We start from the raw sequence: 19,433 nt of genomic DNA, 5'->3' as shown, positions 1-19,433 counted from the left end.
AAACATTCTTACTGTATATTTACAGCCAGGACTAAACATACTTACTGTATATTTACAGCCAGGATTAACATACTTACTGTATATTTACAGTAAGGACTAAACATACTTACTGTATATTTACAGTAAGGACTAAACATACTTACTGTATATTTACAGCCAGGACTAAACATACTTACTGTATATTTACAGCCAGGACTAAACATTCTTACTGTATATTTACAGCCAGGACTAAAATACTTACTGTATATTTACAGCCAGGACTAAACATACTTACTGTATATTTACAGCCAGGACTAAAATACTTACTGTATATTTACAACCAGGACTTAACATACTTACTGTATATTTACAGCCAGGACTAAAATACTTACTGTATATTTACAGCCAGGACTTAACATACTTACTGTATATTTACAGCCAGGACTAAACATACTTACTGTATATTTACAGCCAGGAGTAAACATACTTACTGTATATTTACAGCCAGGACTAAACATACTTACTGTATATATGCAACCAGGACTAAACATACTTACTGTATATTTACAGCCAGGACTAAACATACTTACTGTATATTTACAACCAGGACCAAACATACTTACTGTATATATGCAACCAGGACTAAACATACTTACTGTATATTGACAGCCAGGACTAAACATACTTACTGTATATTTACAGCCAGGACTAAACATGCTTACTGTATATTTACAGCCAGGAGTAAACATACTTACTGTATATTTACAGCCAGGACTAAACATACTTACTGTATATATGCAACCAGGAGTAAACATACTTACTGTATATATGCAACCAGGAGTAAACATACTTAGTGAATATTTACAGCTCACTGGCACATTATGTACACAACTACAAACAAAGTGTGCAATGCACCATCAACTGATGCAACTGATATGTATGAAGCAGCAGTTTAAACCTCAGCTTCATAAAGCTTCTCTGCCAAACTGGAGTTGGCAGATGAAAATCACCCTGGATTCATTCAACCGGGATGATTGACAAGCCCTACTCTCATGCAATTGGTTGTGTGAGGGTAGGGGGCGGTATTGCACAAGTGTTCCCTCGTGCAATTATAAATATGGGGAACAAATTTGCCCCACAGTTAGCAATTAGATGCGGATAGATTTACATGTGATTACTGTCCTCTTGCAAATTGATAAATCTTGTATCACTTTATTATCTATCAGTAAAATGCTGGTGTACCATATCTATCTCATATGCAACTCAGATGGCTTAAAGGGATATAAAAAGCAATATTTTTCTTTCTTGATTCACATAGACCATGCAATTGTAAACAACTTTCCAATTTACTTCTATTATCAATTTTGTTTTGTTCCCCTGTGTCCTCTGTTGTAAAGAATACCTAGTTAGGCTCAGGAGCAGCGAAGCACTACCTGTAGCTGCAAATAAATGCCTCTTATCATTGGCTCACCTGATGTGTTCAGTTAGCCAGGATACCAGGAGAACGAAGCAAATTTGATAATAGAAGTAAATTGGAAAGTTGTTTAAAATTGTGTGCTCTGTCTTAATCATGAAAGATACATTTTGGGTTTCATGTCCCTTTAACTAATTAAAAAAACCACACAAGTAACTGCAATGCCATAGAAAAGGAGGACAGAGTTAAAATATTCTGCATTACAAACACTAATGGGTTGGAATATGGGGAATATGGGGCATCACAGGTTAGAATGCAACCCACAACAGTTAAAGAGATATTGTGTCAATTGTTTTATACATGCTTTGTATGTATCAGCAATTAAAAAGGACAGTAACTAATTAATTCTTCTTGGTAAAATCTATGCAGAATGTGCACAATCAGTTATTTTAAAAACCGTGTCACAGGTTTGTTCTTCAACCACAATCCGCTAAATCTTGCCATTCGTTACAATGTAGCATGCCCCCGCATTGGGGAGACCTATCAGCTGTTTTATTGGTCATGGTGGCAAGCTACATTAAAGTGGATGGGATTGACGACCAACCCTGTGACATGTTTAAAAAAATATGCCAGGAAGGAGGGTTTGGGGGTTCTTAGAAGCCTAAAAATAAACCAATCTTTATTTTTTACAAGGTAAGGATAGCATTAAAATAACTGCTTGTAAAGATTTTTATCGTTTACTGTCCCTTTAAGCACCGATTTACAAAAGATCTCCATACAAAGTATTCTTGTAAAAGCATTTAAAATTTTACTTTTGCAAATCAAGAGCAGTCCTTTTGCTAATCAACACTCCTTGAAAATTATCCTCAGTATATTTATATTATCTCTTCTGATTGTGATTGTGTTCAATCAGTGACAGATGTAAATGAGCTCAAGCTGCGTATGCCACTTTGGAGGCCCCTCACTGCAGGCTTGCTTGTGTTTGATATTATATGCAAGGTTCATTTGTTATTTGCAAAAATCTTTACATACTTTTGGTAGTTTTGCTTAGTCTGTGTCTAGTTACTGTGCCCCTTTGCCATGTATAGTTATATTGCCTAATATTGGGCCAGATTAAAAGTGGTGCTCTAATGGTTGCATGCAAGCGATATTGAGTTCAACTCACCTGTTTGCGTGTGTCAGGAGTAGCGAGTGTATTACAAGTTGAAAGTAAACGCGATCGCTTGAGCACAATCACATCAGGTCAGCTCAACTTCAGAGCTCTGGTTAACTGTTACACTCAAATAAAAAATATATTAAAAGTACAGTTATGGGGGGCGTGTCTGTACTGTGATCTTGAATGGTTGCACATTCCCAGAGCTCTGGCTGAAACTCTAAAAAATCTGCCGATATCGGAGCCATCCAACAGCGATTATTAGCTATCAACAATTTCTACTACTGTGCTACCTAGTAGCATACAATTTATCACGATATCCACTGTGTTCTTGACGTTGGAGTGAGGTACAGGACATTTGAGGCCTAGGGCGGTGGCTCATAATAGGCAGCCCTACCCCCCTCGGTAACCCAAGGTATGTAGCCGACACTGGGCACAACTGCATTCTTTAATTAACTTTGCATGTATTATCTCAATAGCGCATAACGCTACCAATAAACAGCAGAAAGGGGCAAGGAAATAACTTATATAGAGCACACTGCAATATGTTAAACATGGCCGCTGGGTGGAAATCAGACCTCCTGTCCCGTATCAACCTCCACTCGGAAAATCTTGAATATCGTTTGCTAAATTTAATGGAAAGAGCACCATTTGACTTCCTGACGGGATACTATACTTTACCCATAATGCGGCTGTTACTGGAGCTCCAGACACAGGCTTTAAGGTAGAAGTGACAACAACTACAAGGGATCCCTCAATACTTAATTACCAACAGAGGCCTACCCAACAGGAGGTTCCAACACCTGCAACCCAGGGGATACAACCTACAACGGAACTCACAAAGAGTATCCATTCTCTTTCTACCTACCTCCTTAGTTCTGTGGAGATAAATGCAAGTGCTACAGGAGATCGCGCATCCATCTACACTTCACCACCTATGATTCATGCCAATGCTTTGCAATGGTCTTTGCAGGCAGGACGGACTTTGCTAGTACTCGCATCCTCAAGGGACCTCAGGAGGGACTCCCAGACAACTACAAAAGTCGGTGAGATCCGTTCCACGCCTGCCATCATCCATAAAAGCGGCATGCAAGACAACTCTCCACAACTGGACCTTCGTTCATACCTGGAGGGCTCAACTTTAATCAGAGAGTAAACGGACTATACACCCCTGGAGATCTTAATCTTATCAGGCCAGTCCCAATACTCCTTACAAGATGATTCCCATCTGGGCCATAGAACTGCATTCTTTAAACAGGCAAAACCTTGGGGCGGAGGTCCCTTCAGCCCACTACCTTAATTAGTATATTTTGCTGGTTAATCAAAGAGAAATTTAGAAGTCTATTATATGGACATGTTTAATGAGTAAATATAGTCACATCTTATATATATGCATGTTTCACGTTATTCATTATTATAAGTAAACATTACCATTTTATAATTTTATTCATCAATAAATAGACATCTAGAGGCTTAGACCCTACTGTAGTTTGCATTTTTTTGGTATAGTTTGTCATTAATGCTGAGACCTATTGATCTCTTAGGTACCGCATGGTATTAATGGGACTTTATAGGTTCACTTAGCTTATTTTTGAGATAGCTATTCTCCTCCTTATATAATACATTACTGTTCATTTCTGAGAGATAGAAACATAGAAACAGATATTGATGGCAGAAAAGAGCCAAAGGCCCAGCAAGTCTGCCTGATATTACCTAACAGTAAAAACTTATCTAGTTCATAGGATAGCCGTATGCTTGTCCCAGGCAGTGTTTGTCATTACTACCTATTGAGGAAGTTTATTCCATAAGTCAATCACTCTTTCTGTAAAGAAGTGCTTCCTCAAATTACTCCTGAATCTACTACCCTTCCGCTTGAGATCATGGCCTCTATTTATCAAGGTCTGTCGGACCTGATCCGACAGTGCGGATCAGGTCCGACAGACCTCGCTGAATACGGCGAGCAATACGCTCGCCGAATTCAGCATTGCACCAGCAGCTCACAAGAGCTGCTGGTGCAACGCCGCCCCCTGCAGACTCGCGGCCAATGGGCTGCCAGCAGGGGGGTGTCAATCAACCCGATCGTACTCGATCGGGTTGATTTCCGGTCTTTGTGTTTGTGACCGCTGCTTCATAACTGCTGTTGGCTCGCCAGAAACACGGGGCATCAAGCTCCATTCGGAGCTTGATAAATATGCCCCCATGACCCCTTGTTCTTGAATTTTCCATTTTATGTAAAATACCCACAGCCTCAGTTTTACTAAGCCCATTAACGTACTTGAAAGTTGCTATCATATCACCTTTTCCCCTTCTCTCCTTTAAGATACTTCTCTTACATTTCAGTTTGTGCTTTCTAGTATATAATATACTTTATATACTCTGTTATATTTCCCTCATGTTAGTTAGACAAAGCTGTATTTTCCTGTATAATTTTATTGTGACAAGAAGGTCTAAGAGTGGCCTCTAATGCTGCTCGGGGGAAATTAATCAATATAAACAAATTGGAGGTTTGCAAGTCTACAGCTTTAAATAGAGTAATTTGTAGGTGACATATTTACCACCTAATAGCCTGAGCTAGGGTGATAAGAGAAGGTTCAAAAGTGTTTTTCATTGCATTGGCTTATTCTCATACAAGGGTTTAATAGTTATTTCTTGTATTACTGTGCTCAGAATATATATGTTGTTTTATAATATTTACAGAGGTCCAAAAGCGGCCTTTGCAATTTAAATTTTATATTTCCTACTGAGTTGTTTTATGTGACCAGAAGTCCAAAAGTCGCTTAAATTTGTGTGTGGGGGATATATATTTTATAATTAACATCAATAAAACAAGGTTTTGTATTGCGTGCTCATTTTCTTGTGTGTGTGAAACATTGCATTTGGAAGTACTAATGTTTTGGTTTTGGTATGGATGCAGAATATTTTATTTTGAGTCATTTCTATTTCTGGAATAATATTTTGTCATATGGCAAATCTGTAAAAACGGATGTACTGAATATTTATACCTTTGTGTTTATTTGCATTGTTTGTCTAAACACCTCAATAAAAACTACTAAAAAATATTAGTGCTATTGTGTGTTAATATCTCTGAGCGCAATCAATAATTATTTTATATTTGTGCTCATATTACAAATCCCTCACATAATAGACTTTTATGGGGGCGTGCAGTAAATTTCATGTTGGATATCACTAAGCCGTTGGTGCACAAGTAGTGGAGTTCTTCATCTAGGCCTTTGAATACTACTACTGTACTACTATGTATTTACTGTAAATATTTCACTTTACAATGTTGTTCACATATGTTCTATGTATTTTTAAATAGATATTCCTATATATCTGTATATATCTATTCTTATATATAATATATATATATATATATATATATATATATATATATATATATATATATATATATATATATATATACTAAAACACCATTATATATATATATATATATATTTATATATATATATATATACTAGTCCTAAAGCCTGTTTACACAGGCCATTTTTTGCAGTACAGTGGTCCCACCCCTTGCTCTCTCTCTCTCCCCCCTCTCTTTTGTGCTCTCTCCTCCTCTCTTTTGCGCTCTCTCTTGCTCCAACTCTCATTCGCTCTCTCTCTCCCCCCTCTCTTTTGCTCCCTCTCTACCCCTCTATTTTGCTTTCTCTACCCACTCTCTTTTGCTCTCTCTCCCCCTCTCTTTTGCGCTCTCTCTCCCCCCTCTCTTTTACGCTCTCTCCCCCCTCTCTTTTGCTCTTTCTCTCCCCCCTCTCTTTTGCTCTTTCTCTCCCCCCTCTCTTTTGCTCGGTCTCTCTCCCGTCTCTTTTGCTCTGTCTCTCTCCCGTCTCTTTTGCTCTCTCTCTCCATCCCTCTCTTTTGCTATCTCTCTCCCCCTCTCTATTGCTCTCTCTCCCCCCTCTCTTTTGCTCTCTCTCCCTCTCTCTCTTGCTCTCTCTATCCCCCTCTTTATTGCTCTCTCTCCCCCTCTCTTTTGCTCTCTCTTCCCCCACTCTTTTTCTCTCTCTTCCCTCTATTTTGCTCTTTCCCCTCTCTTTTGCTCTCTCTCCCTAATCTCTTTTGCTCTTCCCCCTCTCTATGCTCTCTCTCCATCCCTCTATTTTGCTCTCTCTCTTCCCCTCTCTATTGCTCTCTCTCTTCCCCTCTCTTCTTTTGCTCTCTCTTCCCCCTCTCTTTTGATCTCTCTCTTCCCCTCTCTTTTTCTTTCTCTTCCCTCTATTTTGCTATTTCCCCTCTCTTTTGCTCTCTCTCCCCCTCTCTAATTCTCTCTTTCCCCCTCTTATTTTCTCTCTCCCCCTCTCTTTTGCTCTCTCTCTCCCCCTCTCTTTTTCCCTCTCTTCCCTCTATTTTGCTATTTCCCCTCTCTTTTGCTCTCTCTCCCCTCTCTTCTGCTCTTTCCCCTCTCGTCTGCTCTTCCCCCACTCTTTAGCTCTTTCCTATATCTTTTTGTCTCTCCCCCTCTCTTTCTATTTCTCTCCCCTCTCTCTTGCGCCGACCATGCCCCCGACCATGCCCATGTTCCACCCGGTAACGCCCACGGCCCGTCCGACTATGCCCACGCTCCGCCCGGCCACACCCACTTTCGCCCAACCTCCACAAACAGCATGTCAGGTAAGGCCAAGTGTGTTTGTCACAAACACACTTGGCCTTTTATATTATAGAATATATTTATTTATATATACATATATATAGATATATATATATATATATATATGAATAAATAGAACATATTCTTCTATGTGAATAACATTGGAATGTGAAATATTCATATTTTCATGTCAGGTTAGCGCACTTGAGAAAATGCTATCAGGTTCGCGAGAGTAGGGTGTTACTCACTTTTCGGCTCCATTGAAGTCTATAGGGGAATACATCAACGTTGTCGCGATATTCAAAGTTTGGCTTTTAGCGTGAAAGGAAAACTTTTTACCTTCAACTTGCAATATGCGAGGCAACCAAACTCACGCAAAAAGCCAAAGTCTATCGGGGGTTAATGCTCAAGTGGGAGCACAAGCTACTGCTCCACCCGCAATCTAGCACTATATGATTAATATTGATACTATTACCCCATCATGACAAATATATATACCCACAGGACCCACTCTAGGCCTGATGTGTGCCCCCAGACTCATGGCTCCCTGCTGAATGTCCACAGACCCAAAAAAACTACAACTTTGTAACCATGCTCTATCTCTATGCAATAAATACACTAACAGAGACCAGCCCAGAAACATGCTCTATGTACTTTATGTAGTCTATATGCCCCAAAAGACCTTAGAGACAAATAGCACCTGCAAAGACGAGGAAGGGGAGAGAGGGGAGAGAGAGGAGAAATAGAAGAGAGAGGAGAAAGGGGAGAGAGGGAAGAAAGGGGAGAGAAAAAACAAGAGAGAGGGTAGAGGCAGTGAGAAGAGATTGGAGAGGGAGGGAAAAGAAAGAGAGTGAAAGAATAAAAAAATAAAAAAAGGATATGGAATATATTTTCACACATTTCATACATCGTCATAAGCAGAGAAAACAGTATTATATCTTAGAGGTATTTGCATGATACACACACATTAGCTCTAGGAAAAAAGCTATGGATTGCAGGTAGGGCCGGATTGGGCCGCCGGGATACCGGGAAAAATCCCGGTGGGCTGCTGCCCACCAGTCGGCAGCTCAGCTGCAGTAGAGAGCAAGCACAGTTGTGTAAGGGAAAGGGAGTGCAGCGGCAGAGCCTCCAGCAAGCAGCACTGCACACAGCCTGACAGCCAGGCTCAGCCACAGCCTCATTCAGGCATTGGCAGAATTGCCACATTTGATGTAATGGATGGGTAGTAATCGGATGTGTCATCATGTGAGAGACTGAGAGAGCAGCTGTCTGAGGCATTTGGAAATGGAGTGGCCGCCGCAGCCCGCAGTCACAGTGTTAGGTAGGTTATAATTATTAGATGTAGTTGCTGTGCATAGTGGAGACTGGAGAATTATTTTGGTTAGCAGCAAAATATTTGTAAATCTCTCGGCTCACGTAGTGTCTCATTACAAACATTCTAAACCCTGCCCCGCCTCCAAGACTCCGCCTTCGTCCTCTTATGGTGGAGTATAGGTTTAGTTAATTAGTATATGCATGCAAATAAAAATGCTATATTAAATTGATATCTAATTTTTTCTATATACTGTTTTCTGTTAATATCCACAGGTATGTGTATGCCGATCATATTTTTTTTTTTTTTTTTTTTTTTAAATTTAATGTTTTATTGAGGTTGAAAACATGCTACAACATACATGTCACATTATAAGAAGTATACCAGCATAGGTAAAAAAACAAAAAGCAGAATCACAATTGATATACTTTTAGGGATATAGTCATAGCCATTATATCGCAGAGAAATTTAACCTTGTATGATAAATACCTCACTTTTTCAGATTTAGTTTTGCTTTAAAACATTTTGCATATATGCATGACTACATATATAACACATAAAATTAAGTGGTCCCCTTGCATCTTGGAACATTCTATAAGTACATGTAGCTTGTGATACAACGTAAATGAATTTAAGGAATACTACATTAACACTTGTAGAGTTTAGGGGAACATTCCATAGCCATTCACAACCAGTTTTACAAAAGAAAAGGTTAAGAGAATCTTTTACATCTACAGGCAAACTCAAATATAAACGGAAGGACTCTCACATTTTCTAGCTATGTTACACTTTGGAACATTCTATAAGTATATATAACCAGTATTACAGCAGAAATGATACAATGGAATGTCACATTAGTACTTTCAATATTTAAGATTGCGGTACCTGAAAGAGAGACCGCTTAAAAAGTCCCTCCTAACAGGAAGGTACATTATATGGAAATGGGGGGGGGGGGGAGGTGGTCATTTAGGCATGGTGGATAGTATAGACTAAAAGTTATGATAATGATAGTAGATATTAATGAAGATAAAGCTCCTTCTGTAAGGAAACTTAATAAAATATATAATCATTTGATGCCAATTAGAATGATCTATAATATGAGTGTATACATCATATTAGGATGAGGAAACCAATTATAATAGAGGTTTACCATGAAAGCTTAACGGGGCAAACCGGGCTTAAGTTTATGAGAGTATATGAAAATGGGAACTGATTAAGTGGCAGCACGTTAGATATGGAGTGGGTTGGTAAAAATGTACATGTATTTGCTGTACCTACTTAGCAGCTACACATAGGACATGGACATCATACCTAGAACTCTATTATAAGATAGTAGCATCACCACCTATATAGGGTAATTTTTATTACAGTGTAGAGCATGGTAGAGAGCTCTTCCATGAAGTCATACACTATAGTAACACAGGCGTCACGCTGCCCCGGCCGTAGGCAGCAGCACACCCAATTAGAAGCCATATCCTAGTGAAAACAGACATAACTGAATATATAACTTTCTGAATGCAAATCTTCTATGCAGCACATGAATTGGTCTAAAACAGGGCTTAAAATTACTTCCAACTGGGATTAACCTTATAATCGTATGCAAACAAGATATAAACAAGTCCTATGTAGAACAACATGAGCATATATACTGTTTAATCCATTTAATAACATGGGAGTAAGCAAATTTGTGAAACAAACATCTAGGGAAATATAAGCAGCAAACTTAATGTAAGTGTTAGAGTTCAGTATTTTGCCCAATGTCTCTGGGAGCAGAACCTACTAGTGATAAGTTTATCCTGCTTCATAGTGGATCAAGTTCACAGCAGAGCCAAGAATAAGTCCTTCATGTTTGCGGCACTCGCCATGTTGAAATACAAATGAGACCCTCCAAACAGGTTTAGCAAGGAGTAAGCTTATAACCCGTATAAAATCTCCAACACTGGGATCTACATTTCTCAAACCACTGCTCGGTCTAGGCAAAGTCAGCGTGTGCGGTTGTTTTCTCTGTGCAGTCCTGCCAACCTGCTCATCAGCACAATAACCAGTATTAAATTGAGGCCCGCATGTCAGCATATATATTTGGCTCCTAGTCCGATCTAGTGTGAGATGTGGCTCAGTATCACCCAGTCTGCCCGGTAGGACCATATCAATATTCAATACTGCTATCTCCAATTTCATTTTGGTCCTCACCTGCCAGGCTCCAATGGTCTCCTTGCCCACTACACATGTTTCATACACTCCACACTCATCTGACATGGGCGGGTTGGTCACAGCCGGTTTCTGGGACAGTTCCTCAGACGGAATCTCGGCAAGCCCTTTACCACTTATGATGTCTCCATGATTCCAGTCTCTATGGCGGTATTGAGAAACGTCTCCTTGCTGCTGGGAGCTAAAAGGGCGGCATGGGGGCTCGGGAGCCGATGCATCAGCATAGTTGTCCTGATAATAAGTATCCGCACTTTGCAAATCAAGGACGACATGTAGATCAGCCGTTCTTACAAGCCTGTCATCTCCTACTGCTTGATCATTGCAGCACTCACGCAGTATCCTCGATAAACTGGCAAAATGATCTTGTAGAATCTGCGCCACAGCCGATTCCCATTTATTCAGGGCCTCCATCACGGCTAAACAGTTGATATCTCTCCAAGCCAGAAACCTCAGCTCACAAGCTCCCAATGTCTCTAGTAGTATTGTGTAGTAAAGGACCCCTTTATATATTTGAAAGATTATTATGAAGTAGAGAAACGCTATTTATATTATGCTAAAGCCAGGAGCTGTACCCACACACGTCTGATTCCTTTAGCAGTTGGCTCCGCCCCCCATGCCGATCATATTTGAGGACAATTGTCTACATGTTGCCTATTTGGTTTTGTATTGTTTTTTATCCTTAATAAATATATATATATATGTGTGTGTCTTTGTGTGAGTGTTTCTATTCAAATCTCAGGGTACAAATATGGTGGGACAACCTAGCTAAGCAGATCCTGTGCATGAAAATATTTAACCCTATGTGCGAGATCACTGCTTCATGTAATAAAGTTTCAGACTGCTAGAAAAGAAAGAAAATACATGACTTTTTACTAAGCAACTAGCACTAACTGAAACCTTTTTTCAAATAACGCTCTAAACTGCACAGCATTGCAGCAGGCTATTACTTAATTATTCTCTCATAGCACTGAATACTACAGTAGCTATATTATAAACTATCAGGTAGATTACAAGTTTTGTGCTATAGAGGGTATTTAACAAACGCAACAAAAGTTGCGTTATTTCACCCTTCATAGCACTGCCATTACGAGTTTTAGAAAAGACGGATTGTGCGTGCGATATGGTTGCGTTAAGATCCATACCACACAAAATACAAGCGCTGCTTTGACGTGCTTGTGCACGCTTTCCCCATAGACATCAATGGGGAGAGCGTGTTGGAAAAAAACCTAACACATGCAATCGCAGAATGAAAACCTCCGTAACGCAGCCCCATTGATGTATATGGGGGGGGGGGAAGTAACGTTTAAACCTTAACACCCAAATATAAACCCCAAGGCCTCTAGTTATCAACGTGTCTACTTTACCTGCCTTCGCCGGCCCAATACGCCCGCCTAAGCTCGCCTACCATCGCCGCCGCGGACCTGAAAAATCTCGCCAAAGTTATCAATAAATCTGTCAAAAAGCCGCGCACCAAGTACGGGGCGATGAGCAGCAGACTGTGATAGTTATCACTCATCCGATCTCGCTGCTCTTTGACTTTTTGACAGCTTTATTGACAAGCTGTCACTAAGCACCCACACTAACTACACTGTTCTACCCCCTATACCGCCGCTCCCGAAGCCCACCGCCACCTACATTATACCTAGTAACCCCTATCCTGCCCCCCTATACCGCCGCCACCTATAATACATTTATTAACCCCTATCCTGCCGATCCCGGACCCCGCCGCAACTAAATAAATTGTTTAACCCCTAAACCGCCGCTCCTGGACCCCGCCGCCACCTATATTAAACGTATTAACCCCTAATCTGCCCCCCCTACACCGTCGCCACTTATAATACATTTATAAACCCCTATCCTGCCCCCCCTACACCGCCGCAACTATAATAAAATTATTAACCCCTAAACCTAAGTCTAACCCTAACCCTAACACCCCCCTAACTTAAATATTAATTAAATAAATCTAAATAATATTTCTCTTATTAACTAAATTATTCCTATTTAAAACTAAATACTTACCTTTAAAATAAACCCTAATATAGCTACAATATAAATAATAATTATATTGTAGTTATCTTAGGATTTATTTTTATTTTACTGGCAAATTTCAATTTATTTTAACTAGGTACAATAGCTATTAAATAGTTATTAACTATTTAATAGCTACCTAGTTAAAATAAAGAGAAATTTACCTGTAAAATAAAAACTAACCTAAGTTACAATTACACCTAACACTACACTATACTTTAATAAATTATTCCTATTTAAAACTAAATACTTACCTGTAAAATAAACCCTAAGATAGCTACAATGTAATTAATAATTACATTGTAGCTATTTTAGGATTTATATTTATTTTACAGGTAACTTTGTATTTATTTTAGCTAGTTAGAATAGTTATTAAATAGTTATTAACTATTTAATAACTACCTAGCTAAAAGAAATACAAAATTACCTGTAAAATAAATCCTAACCTAAGTTACAATTAAACCTAACACTACACTATCATTAAATTAATTCAATAAATTAGCTACAAATAACTACAATTAAATTCAATTAAATAAACTAACTAAAGTACAAAAAATAAAAAAAATAAGTTACAAACATTTACAAAATATTACAACAATTTTAAGCTACTTACACCTAATCTAAGCCCCCTAATAAAATAACAAAGCCCCCCAAAATAAAAAAATTCCCTACCCTATTCTACATTAAAAAGTTACCAGCTCTATTACCTTACCAACTCTTAAAAGGGCCTTTTGCGGGGCATGCCCCAAAGAAAACATCTCTTTTGCCTGTAAAATAAAAATACACCCCCCCCAACATTAAAACCCACCACCCACATACCCCTACTCTAACCCAAACCCCCCTTAAATAAACCTAACACTACCCCCTGAAGATCATCCTACCTTTAGCCGTCTTCAGCCAGCCGACCCACCAATGGAACTGAAGAAGAGATCCGGAGCGGCAGAAGTCATCATCCAAGGGGCGCTGAAGAAGTCTTCCATCCAATTGAAGTCATCATCCAAGGGGCGCTGAAGAAGTCTTCCATCCGATTGAAGTCTTCATCCAAGCGGCGTCTTCAATCTTCATCCATCCAGAGCGGAGTGGAGCCATCTTCAGACGAGCCGACGCAGAGCCATCCTCTTCTTCCCGACGACTAACGATGAATGACGGTACCTTTAAGTGGCGTCATCCAAGATGGCGTCCCTTCAATTCTGATTGACTGATAGGATTCTATCAGCCAATCGGAATTAAGGTAGGAAAAATCTGATTGGCTGATTTAATCAGCCAATCAGATTGAAGTTCAATCCGATTGGCTGATCCTAGAATCCTATCAGCCAATCGGAATTGAAGGGATGCCATCTTGGATGACGTCACTTAAAGGTACCGTCATTCGTCGTCGGGAAGAAGAGGATGGCTCTGCGTCGGCTCGTCTGAAGATGGCTCCGCTCCGGATGGATGAAGATTGAAGATGCCGCTTGGATGAAGACTTCAATCGGATGGAAGACCTCTTCAGCGCCCCTTGGATGATGACTTCAATCGGATGGAAGACTTCTTCAGCGCCCCTTGGATGATGACTTCTGTCGCTCCGGATCTCTTCTTCAGTTCCATCGGTGGGTCGGCTGGCTGAAGACGGCTAAAGGTAGGATGATCTTCAGGGGGGTAGTGTTAGGTTTATTTAAGGGGGGTTTGGGTTAGAGTAGGGGTATGCGGGTGGTGGGTTTTAATGTTGGGGGGGTTGTATTTTTATTTTACAGGCAAAAGAGCTGTTTTCTTTGGGGCATGCCCCGCAAAAGGCCCTTTTAAGGGCTGGCAAGGTAATAGAGCTGGTAACTTTTTAATGTAGAATAGGGTAGGGAATTTTTTTATTTTGGGGGGCTTTGTTATTTTATTAGGGGGCTTAGATTAGGTGTAAGTAGCTTAAATTGTTGTAATATTTTTTAAATGTTTGTAACTTATTTTTTTTATTTTTTGTAACTTAGCTTTTTTTATTTTTTGTACTTTAGTTAGTTTATTTAATTGTAGTTATTTGTAGCTAATTTATTGAATTAATTTAATGATAGTGTAGTGTTAGGTTTAATTGTAACTTAGGTTAGGATTTATTTTACAGGTAATTTTGTATTTCTTTTAGCTAGGTAGTTATTAAATAGTTAATAACTATTTAATAACTATTCTAACTAGCTAAAATAAATACAAAGTTACCTGTAAAATAAATATAAATCCTAAAATAGCTACAATGTAATTATTAATTACATTGTAGCTATCTAAGGGTTTATTTTACAGGTAAGTATTTAGTTTAAAATAGGAATAATTTATTAAAGTATAGTGAAGTGTTAGGTGTAATTGTAACTTAGGTTAGTTTTTATTTTACAGGTAAATTTCTCTTTATTTTAACTAGGTAGCTATTAAATAGTTAATAACTATTTAATAGCTATTGTACCTAGTTAAAATAAATTGAAATTTGCCTGTAAAATAAAAATAAATCCTAAGATAGCTACAATATAATTATTATATATTAGGGTTTATTTTAAAGGTAAGTGTTTAGTTTTAAATAGGATTAATTTAGTTAATAAGAGAAATATTATTTAGATTTATTTAATTAATATTTAAGTTAGGGGGTTGTTAGGGTTAGTGTTAGACTTAGGTTTAGGGGTTAATAATTTTATTACAGTGGCGGCGGTGTGGGGGGGGGGCAGGATTGGGGTTAATAAATTTATTATAGGTGGCGATGGTGTAGGGGGGGCAGATTAGGGGTTAACAAGTTTAATATAGGTTGCGGCGGGGTCCAGGAGCAGCGGTTTAGGGGTTAAACTATTTATTTAGTTGCGGCGAGGTCCGGGATCCGCAGGATAGGGGTTAATAACTTTATTATAGGTGGCGACGGTGTAGGGGGGCAGGATAGGGGTTAATAGGTATTATATAGGTGGCGGCGGGGTCCGGGAGTGGCAGTTTAGGGGTTAATACATATATTATAGTTGCGGCGGGGACCGGGAGCGGCGGTTTAGGGGTTAACATATTTATTATAGTGGCGGCGGGCTCCGGGAGCGGCGGGTAAGGGGGTAATAAATGTATTTAGTTGCAGCGGTGTAGGGGGGACAGATTAGGGGTGTTTAGACTCGGGGTACATGTTAGGGTGTTAGGTGTAGACAGCTCCCATAGGAATCAATGGGATGTCTGGCAGCAGCGAACATGAACTTTCGCTATGGTCAGACTCCCATTGATTCCTATGGGATCCGCCGCCTCCAGGGCGGCGGTTTGAAAACCAGGTACGCTGGGCCGGAAAAGTGCCGAGCGTACTTGCTAGTTTTTTGATAACTAGCAAAAGTAGTCATATAGTGCCAAACTTGTGTGCGGAACATCTGGAGTGACGTAAGAATCGATCTGTGTTGGACTGAGTCTGGCGGATCGAAGCTTACGTCACAAAATTCTACTTTTGCCGGTGTCTAGGGCTTGATAACTAAGGCGAATCAGCCTCGCCACAAATACGCTGCAGAATTCCAGCGTATTTGAGGTTGACGGCTTGATAACTAGGGGCCCAAGTCTAAACACCCCTAATCTGCTGCTCCCAACATCGCCGCCACTGAAATAAATCTATTAACTCCTAATCTGCCGCTCCCAATATCGCTGCCACTATACTAAAGTTATTAATCCCTATTCCCCCGTACCCCAACATTGCCCACACTATAATAAAGATATTAACACCTATTCCGCCGCTCCCCGACACTAAATAAAGTTATTAACCCCTAAACCTCTGGCCTCCCACATCACTACCACAAAATAAACCTATTAACCCCTAAACTGCCAGCCCCCCACATCGCAACAACCTAAATTAAACTATATTAACCCCTAAACCTAACCCTAACCGTAACCCTAAACCTAAGACTCCCTAACTTTAACATAATTAAAATAGAGCTAAATTAAAATGGGTATTAGAATAGAAATAACTTATTATTTTAGATAATTTGTTTGTTATTTTGTGTAATGTTTTTTTTTTTCATTTTGGGGTGAGTTTGTATTGTTAGATTAGGGTTGGGCATTTCTTAAAAGAGCTGAATGCCCTTTTAAGGGCCGTGCCCATACAAATGCCCTTTTCAGGGCAATGGGTAGATTAGGTTTTACTTTATTTTTATTTTATGGGTTTGGGGGGTGGGGGTTTGTAATACGGTTAGGGGGTGTTTGTTTTTCTTTTGTAGAAAAATAGCTGATTTCTTTAGGGCAATGCCCTACAAAAGGCCCTTTTAAGGGCCCTTGGTAGTTTATTATAGATTAGGTTTTTTATTTTGGGATTGTTTGTTTTTTGTTTTTTTTTGTTTTTTTTTAATAAATTTTTTATTGAGGTTGTTATACAGTACACAGATTAGATAAACATGTGATATGACTGTTCAATAACACGCTCTCTGCAATTAAGACAATAAGACAGGGTACATGAATAATGTGCAAAGTCAAACAATTAACTATTTTCCTGTAGAGTAACAGATATTGCAATAATTGTAGTACCAAACAATCAAAACTGAAACCTTTTTTCAAATAAAACAATATAATAAAATACAATATAATATGAGTCTCTCTTAGGTTACTTTGGGCCACTCAAGGACTAAGTATGCTATAAGCGTCTATAGAGAGAGTGTAACAATAAACAGTAGGTTTGGGTTAAAAAGCTTTAACGCAAATTGTAGGTAGTAATAGAAATTATAAAAGTGCGGCATAGGCTAGATAAGCCGCATAGTTAGCGCTCCTAAACTAGGAGGTACATTATAGGGGTGGGGGGGAGGAGGTTTTATGTAAATATGATAGGTAGCATATACATCAAAGATGCAGGTCCAGCCTACACTAGACATATATTCTAGACTTTGAGGTAAGGCTGCACAAGCCAATAAAGCTGCGATCATAACAACAAATTATAAGTTTTGCATATAACATCGCATGGAAAAAGCGAAGAGCTTAACAGGTACATACACTCTAGCCGCTTTGCCACCATACCCTAATATATCAGTTACATCACAGTCATGTATGCCAGAATAGAGATAAACTTCCCATTGGTACATACACTCTAGCCGCTTTGCCACCATACCTTAATATATCAGTTACATCACAGTCATGTATGCCAGAATAGAGATAAACTTCCCATTTGTTTGTCTTTTGAATGTAGGAGCAGTAACTCATAATAGAAGGCGCGTGAGATTGCTCATGTTACATGAAATATTAACATTACGAATTCAAACATGTAGTAATAGGCCAGGTAACCCAGAAACAAAGAGTAGTGAAATAATTAGCCTCTCAATAAAATGGCTATGCTTAAAACTATAAATCTTAACTATTATGTTTACACATTGAGCCACAAATTACTAGAATGTATGAACTGCCCAACCTACCTATGCAAATATGTTACTTTTAAGCTCTTAAGGGACTTATTAGACTCTAGTAATGGGACAACTATCACTTGATATCATGTTACCAGGTCTACAGTATATGCTAAGTGAGAGGTTTATAAAAAATAGATCTCCAAATAACAGTTCTGTGTTAAATAATTGTAAGCAGCAACCTAAAATAATACAATAATCATATAAGGGTGCCCAACACAGTAAAAAAAAGAATCTCTGATTTAACACCATTGGATCTGTATACCTGAGAAACCAAGTAAAGCGGACCAAAGAAATGTTGTGTGTCAGCTAACTGTTGATAGCAATGTGAAATAATCTACCTCTTGAGGTGGGTTTGGTAATTGTAAAACCTTCTTCACTTACAGATATAGCTATATAAATATGTCTACTTCAATTAAATCTTCCACTATCAGGCTAAAATGCCTACCCAGTTAGAGAGAAATAAAAATAACTCCAAAATTTTATGCATGGCAATTGATTAGGCATTATAGCTTAAATAGGGAGCATGGTTTTTCCACATACTTGAAATTTTTAAACCCTGCTGTCCAGACATGGGCCCTATGTCCAAACAACAGGTAGAACAGTTACATGTATAGGTGTGTAATTCAAATAGTTGTTCACTTAACTTCCCTTGGTTATCTGAATAACGTTTTTAATGCCTATTGTGCTAGGGAGGAAATCTGAGTTAAAAGATTTAGGCTAGAAGACAACCAAAGAAGGCATACCAATGAGCTGTATATATATATATATAAACTTCAATAAATGTGAAATACATAATAAGCATTAACAACAGGAAACAGGATTAACATAATACCAATAAACAAATTTGAGGTGAGAGAAACAAAAATTGGCAGTACTACTAATATTCAACATGCGTATACCAGTCTTAACTTGTGCCCTAGCGTATAACCAGCTAGTTAAAGATCACTCATTATGGGCAGTTTAGCCAATACCCAACTTGTCTCTAGCTTGCCTTAGCATCAATATAAATCTACAGTGCTGGATATCGTTGGGGCAGCTATTCTGCGAAATAGGGCTAATATACTGGAGGTTAGGATAAATTGAATTGTTCCATTTGCACTCATCACCGTTTGCCAAGATGAAGTTGCGTGTCGCCTTCTCATCCTCCATGATTACCTGGTGCGGGAGAAGCTTTAGTGTAGAAGATGTCCCTTCCGTCATATTAGGAGTCCCGCTATGGGAAATTAAAGTCACTGGTACGTTGGTTTCACATGCTGTCTCAGAGGTCTTGCCTTCCTCACCCAATGTTTGCCTCCAGCAGTGATGGGTGTGGGGTAGTTCCATGACTAGTTGAGGGCCTGTCCTCCCCATAGAAAACACAGCCGCATGGTGTCTCACTACAGTAACTCGGTCCG

General features: G+C 39.0%; 1 protein-coding gene across 1 annotated transcript in view; it reads right to left on the bottom strand.

Moving 5' to 3' along the window:
• The window catches only part of CNGB1 (cyclic nucleotide gated channel subunit beta 1), a 104,115-nt gene that overhangs the window by 56,164 nt on the left and 28,518 nt on the right, over positions 1 to 19,433 (bottom strand). The window lies entirely within an intron of this gene.

Source organism: Bombina bombina, chromosome 1, assembly GCF_027579735.1.
Source record: "Bombina bombina isolate aBomBom1 chromosome 1, aBomBom1.pri, whole genome shotgun sequence".
In the NCBI taxonomy this organism is placed as follows: Eukaryota; Metazoa; Chordata; class Amphibia; order Anura; family Bombinatoridae; genus Bombina; species Bombina bombina.
The sequence above is the reverse complement of the archived record's forward strand: the minus strand, read 5'-3'. Positions and strand labels throughout refer to the sequence as shown.